Here is a 6,105-nt window from a genome sequence, read left to right on the forward strand (position 1 = left end):
TGGGGACAGAGTGGCTGGACAGTGGCCAGGCAGAAAGGGACTTGGGGACACTGATGGGCAGCAGGCTGGACATGAGCCAGCAGTGTGCCCAGGTGGGCCACTGGTACCTAGCCTAAATCAATCATAGTGTGGCCAGCCGGAGCAGAGATGCTGTGCCACCAATGATCTGCTCCCAGATCTGCACACAGACACTGCTTCTGCAGCTGCACAGAAAGGAACAAAAGGGAGGTATCAGGTGAAAACTCTGCTGGGAGATCCTTTATTTTGTTTAAAACCACCAAGAGCACAGCTCCGCATGGACAGTCTGGGGCCACAGCAAAGGTGAAAAGAACAAAAAAATGGAGAAATGTCAGAAATAATGGCCTTGGTTTATGGAAAATATTAAAAACCAAAAACACAGGGAAAAAAAACCCACAAAACCTAAACCAAGAGAAATATCCAAGATGACTTTTAGTACAAGAGATATACAGAAATATGCAACCAGTTTAATGCTTCCTAAATTGTCTAGTGATCAGTGTCCACACTGCAGCCTTGAGCTCCTGGTTCCTCAGGCTGTAGATGAGGGGGTTCAGGGCTGGAGGCACCACTGAGTACAGAACTGACAGTGCCAAATCCAGGGATGGGGAGGAGATGGAGGGGGGCTTCAGGTGAGCAAACGTGGCAGTGCTGAGAAACAGGAAGACCACAGCCAGGTGAGGGAGGCAGGTGGAAAAGGCTTTGTGCCGTCCCTGCTCAGAGGGGATCCTCAGCACGGCCCTGAAGATCTGCACATAGGAGAAAACAATGAACACAAAACAACCAAATAACAAACAGGCACTAACAGCAATGATCCCAAGTTCCCTGAGATAGGATTTGGAGCAGGAGAGCTTGAGGATCTGGGGGATTTCACAGAAGAAATCCCGCAATGCATTGCCCTGGCACAAGGGCAGGGAAAATGTATTGGCTGTGTGCATGAGAGCATTGAGAAAGCCACTGGCCCAGGCAGCTGCTGCCATGTGGGCACAAGCTCTGCTGCCCAGAAGGGTCCCATAGTGCAGGGGTTTGCAGATGGACACGTAGCGGTCGTAGCACATGATGGTCAGGATGAAATACTCTGCTTACATAAAGAAAAAAAAGAAGAAAACTTGTGCAGCACATCCTGCGTAAGAGATGGTCCTGGTGTCCCAGAGGGAATTGTGCATGGCTTTGGGGACAGTGGTGCAGATGCAGCCCAGGTCGCTGAGGGCCAGGTTGAGCAGGAAGAAGAACATGGGGGTGTGCAGGTGGTGGCCGCAGGCTACGGCGCTGATGATGAGGCCGTTGCCCAGGAGGGAAGCCAGGGAGATGCCCAGGAAGAGGCAGAAGTGCAGGAGCTGCAGCTGCCGCGTGTCTGCCAGTGCCAGCAAGAGGAAGTGGCTGATGGAGCTACTGTTGGACATTTCTTCACTCTGGGCATCGTGGACTGTTGAAAGAAGACATTTACAAGTTGGGACAGATTTCCTTGAGTCAATCCTTTGCAATTAAATTAGGAATCCTCTGAGAACTACTGCTTTTCCTGTGGGGGAACATCACTAAAACGTCTATTTCTGAATTTGGGTTTCTACTGTGGAGTTAGTGCCTCATTTTCAGCATTGCTCTCAGCCTGAATACTGGGAAGCCCAGAGGGAAAACAGGGCTCCCTGTACTCCAGTGTTGTCAGACCTGATTGTGCCACAAAGCTGCACTTTGCTGATAATAGCTTCCTACATTTAAGGGTAATCAGGTGTAAAAAATGCTGGGAAAAGAAAGTGCACCTTTAGAATGCGTAAGTTTCAAAGTCAATCTCCCTAAACCCTCTTCTCTTTCACTAGGCAGCTAAAGAGGGAGGATATGCAGGATTGGTCTGGCTCTCTGCTTCCTGGAGCTGTGTCTACTGGGAGCTGTTTCTCTCTATCCAAGCCTTGTCCCTGCCAGTGCTCCCAGAGCCCAGCCAAGCTCTGGGGGCTCAGCTCTGCCCTGCACACCCCTCCCAGCACAGGGCACTGCCCAGGGGCATCTCTTAAGGGCAGCTCAGACAAACTGAGATGCTGCAAGCCAAGGTGCTGCTGCTGTCTGTAGGCAGAGGAGGGCGAGGAGACACTTTGTGAGGGAGATGTGAGGCAGATCTGCTGATGCCCAGTGGGACAGTGCAGGAGTCTCAGTGACACAGACACACCTAACAGCCCCTTTCCCTTCACTCGAGGAGAAAGCTGAGAGCAGCCCTGGCCATGCAGCACCATCTGCACAGCAGGAGGAATCTGCCCTGATGGGGGTGTCTCCTTCCACCTCCAACTTCACCCCACAGTCCATGGGGAGCTGCCAGACAGGCTGAGAGCTGCCCTTGGCAGGTGGCACATCCCCTGGGCTGGCCAAGAGCCCTGAGGGCTGCAGGAGCTGCTGTGCAGGACAGCCCTGGGCAGCCCTGGCTGCAGCCCCAACTTCAGCCCCTGCAGCCGTCCCTGGCAGCAGGAGCCATCCTGCCCTGTCCCTGTGATGGTGCCCAGGGCAGCCCCGCTCTGCAGCACATCCTCCTCCTCCTGTGCCTCAGAGAAACTGGGAGAGTCCTCCTGACACATCCCCCAGGCTGTGGGCTGTGCTGGCTCCAGGAGATCCCTCCAGAAGCACAGGGGACATTGTCCTGCACCCATAGACTCACCATACCTAGGGCTGTGAAGATGTTTCTCAGCTCAATGTCTTCCCAGTGCTGATTGCCTTTAGCCTGTCTGTGCCTGGCTCCTGTCCCCTCAGTGCCTGCAGGCAGTGCCCTCAGCCTTGCTGGGCGGGGAGAGGAGCTGCTCCTCTGCAGAAATGTCTTTTTGAAGCTTTTCCTGGTTTCCATTATCTCCCTCTGTGCCAGGAGACACAACACAACGACTTTAATGACCCTCTCAGGAGTTTATTCTTTTTAAAATCAGATTCAGTTCCCTGAGAGAGTGTTTTTCAAAAATCCTCTCAAGAAATCAAAATTAAATTGAAACTTCAAAGTTTTTTGAGCTTTTAATGGGTCCCACTGAGAGACAGGACTGAGAGAGTTCCCCAAGGTTCCAGTTAGAGCAGAACACTGGAGGCACTGGTGACAGGTAGGAACAAGGAAAGTAAAGACGTCTCTGATGCTGAGTAAACCTGGATGTGTCTCATGTATCCACAGGACCAAGGCGTGAGCCCCAGCCCCTGGCAAGGCAGATCCTGTCCCTCCCTCATTGCTCAGGGCTCTTCCTGGGCCACTGGGCTCTGGGGATGTGCAATGCCAAGGGCAGGACCATGGGGCAGCCCCTGCCAGGCTGCTGAGCAGGGACAAGGAGGCAATGAGGCCCCAGCACAGCAAGGCTCACTTGTCCCCTGCTGGCCTCAGGCCCAGGGCCAGTAGCCATGGCCCAAGTGCTGCAGCAGTTGGCTCTGGCAGGGCCTTTCAGCTGCTGCCCATCCCTGTGCCCTCTGCAGCCCAGGCTGTCCTATGGTGTCCATGCCCTGTGCCTCTGTCCCTGCAGGCTTTTGTCATCCCCCGGCTGCCCCACCTGGCTGGCCCCTTCCTTTGCTACAGCTCTGTGTCCTGCCTGCCTCTGCCTAGCCACACAAAGCCTTGGGCTGCTCCAGACTCCTTCTGGGGGACGTGTTGCACCACAGCCTTGCCTTTGGAGAGAAATTCCTTTCTCCTTTTGTTCAGTCTGGATTGCCTCAGCAGTTCTTGGCATCAGTCTTTTCTTTCTCTGTTTTCCACTATGTCAAAATGATCCACCATCTCTGAAATGGCCTTTCAATCCCTCTCAGGGCTCTCCTCTGCTGTCCTCAGTCCCCACTCCACTGAGCACTGAGGTCTTTTGTCCCTATATTTGCTTGTGGCTCCAAACCCCACCTCTGGAGATCTCTGGGCCCTCTCCAAGGTGTTTTCAAATGAAAACATTCACCTCATAGTGTAAGAAAATCACCACAGGAACAAGGCCAGCCAGACCTCTCTGTTCTGGCTATTTTGTCTGGGAGCAATCATTGAATAGATAGAATTTAGGAGGCCAGATTCCAATTCTGTCCATGGCCCCTGCATGAGAAGACCAGTTCTTCTCCTTAGGAAGGAAAGCACTGGGCCCCAGTGCTCCAGGGGCTAATGAGAGGCAGCTGTCGACATGTCATGTCAGCTGGATCTGTCAGCTCACTCCTGGGAGACCAAACCAATCAGACCTGTTCCATCTCCCCTTGGCTTCATGAGGCCTCACTGTGTCACAGTGCTCTCCTTGCTTCTGCAGTGTCACAATGGCCCCTTGCTTCCATGAGGCCCTGCAGGGTCACAATGGCCCTTTGGTTCCGTGGGGCCCCACAGTGTCACAATTGTCTCCGTGGTTCCATGGGGCCTTGCAATGCCACAATGGTCTCCATGGAGCCACAGTGCCCTGCAGGATCACAACAGCCCTTTGGCTGCACAAGGCTCTGTAATGCAGCAATGGCCTCTTGGTTCCACAAAGCCCTCTGCTTCACACCGGCCCCTTGGGACCCTGCAGCCCAGCAGTGCCACAATGATGTTCTTGGTTCCATGGGGCCCCCACAGTGTCACAATGGCCTCTCCATTTCAGAAGACACCACAGTGTCCCCATGGTCTCCACAGGAAGGAAAACACAGAACCCCAGTGTTTCAGGGGCAGATAAACTGCAGTCATCAGAGGCCATGGCCAGCCAGACCTGTCTGTCCTGGCAGCTTTTGTCTGGGAGAAACCCTTGGATATTCAAAATTTTGAATGTTGAATCCCAATTTTAGCCCTTTTTTGTCTAGAGGAGATGGCCAGTCCTTTTCCATAAAAAGGAAAGCACGCAGCCCCAGTGTTTGGAAGGCAGGTGAGAGCTGGCCCTCATGAGGCCAAGGCCAGCCAGACCCGTCTGTAATGGCACCTTTTGTGTAGGAGCAATATTTGAATCTAGGAGTTTTGGAGGTGGAATCCCAATTTCGGCCATGGGCACCTGGAGAAGAAATATGATTCTTTCCAATGGGAAAGGAAGCATGGAACTCTGGTGTTTCAGGGCAGAATGAGGTGACCACCAGAGGACAAGGCCAGCCAGACCTGTGTGTCCTGGCATCTTTAGTCTGGGTGAAACCCTTGCAGATAAGAATTTTGGAGGAAAAGTATAAATTTTGGCCATGGGTGTTTGTGCAGAAGGAATGGTTCTTTCTTTAGGAAGGAAAGCACACAGCCCCAGTGTTTGAAGGCAGATGAGAGCCAGCCCTCAGGAAGACAAGTGCAGCCAGACTTGTTGGTAATGGCAGTTTTTGACTGAGAGCAATCCCTGGATATAGGGAATTTTGAAGGGAGAATCCCATTTTGACCGTGGTTTCTTGAGTGAGAAGGGCAATTCTTTTCCATTCTAAGGAAAGCCAGAGCCCCAGTGTTTCAGGGGCACATGACAAGAGCATGCAATGGACATGCCAAGGGCAGTTGGACCATTCTGGCGAAGCCAAGCCAACCTGTTATCTGTTCCCTTGTTTCAATGGGGCTGTGCTGTGTCACAATGGTTGTGTCATCATATTGGATCCTTGGTTCCATGAGGCCCAGCTGTGTCACACTGGCCTCTTGTTTCTATGAGGGTCCACAGTGTCACAATGGTCCCTTGTTTCCATGAGGACTTGCAGTGTTACAGGGGTCTCCTTGGTGCCACAGTATCACAATGGACCTTTGGTTCCGTGGGGACACACAATGACAGAAGGGTCTCCTTGCTTCCATGAGGCACTGCATAGTCCCTCAATTCAACGAGGCCTCAAAGTGTCATCATGGCCTCCAGGATTCCATGAGGACCCACAGTGTCACAGCGGACCTTTGGTACCATGCGGTCCCACACTGTTACATGAATCCTTAGTTCCATGGGGCCCTGTAGTGTCACCATGGACTCTGGTTCAGTGGTGCCACGCAGTGACACAATCATCTCTTGGTCCGACAAGACCCCACGGTGTCACCATGGTTCCTTGCTTCCATGAGGCCCTGTAGTGTCACAATGGACTCCTTGGTTCCATGGGGCCACAAAGTGTCACACTGGCCCGTTGGTTCAGTGACACCCGTGATGCCTTAAGATTTTAGCCTTTATATATTTCAAACCCTCTACTGCATTCAGCATAACTCTAAACTCCATATAA

General features: G+C 52.6%; 1 pseudogene; it reads right to left on the reverse strand.

The window, feature by feature from the left end:
* Positions 1-485: 485 nt before the first annotated feature.
* Positions 486-1,418, reverse strand: LOC130257873 (olfactory receptor 14J1-like; annotated as a pseudogene).
* Positions 1,419-6,105: the final 4,687 nt, after the last annotated feature.

Source organism: Oenanthe melanoleuca, chromosome 1, assembly GCF_029582105.1.
Source record: "Oenanthe melanoleuca isolate GR-GAL-2019-014 chromosome 1, OMel1.0, whole genome shotgun sequence".
In the NCBI taxonomy this organism is placed as follows: domain Eukaryota; kingdom Metazoa; phylum Chordata; class Aves; order Passeriformes; family Muscicapidae; genus Oenanthe; species Oenanthe melanoleuca.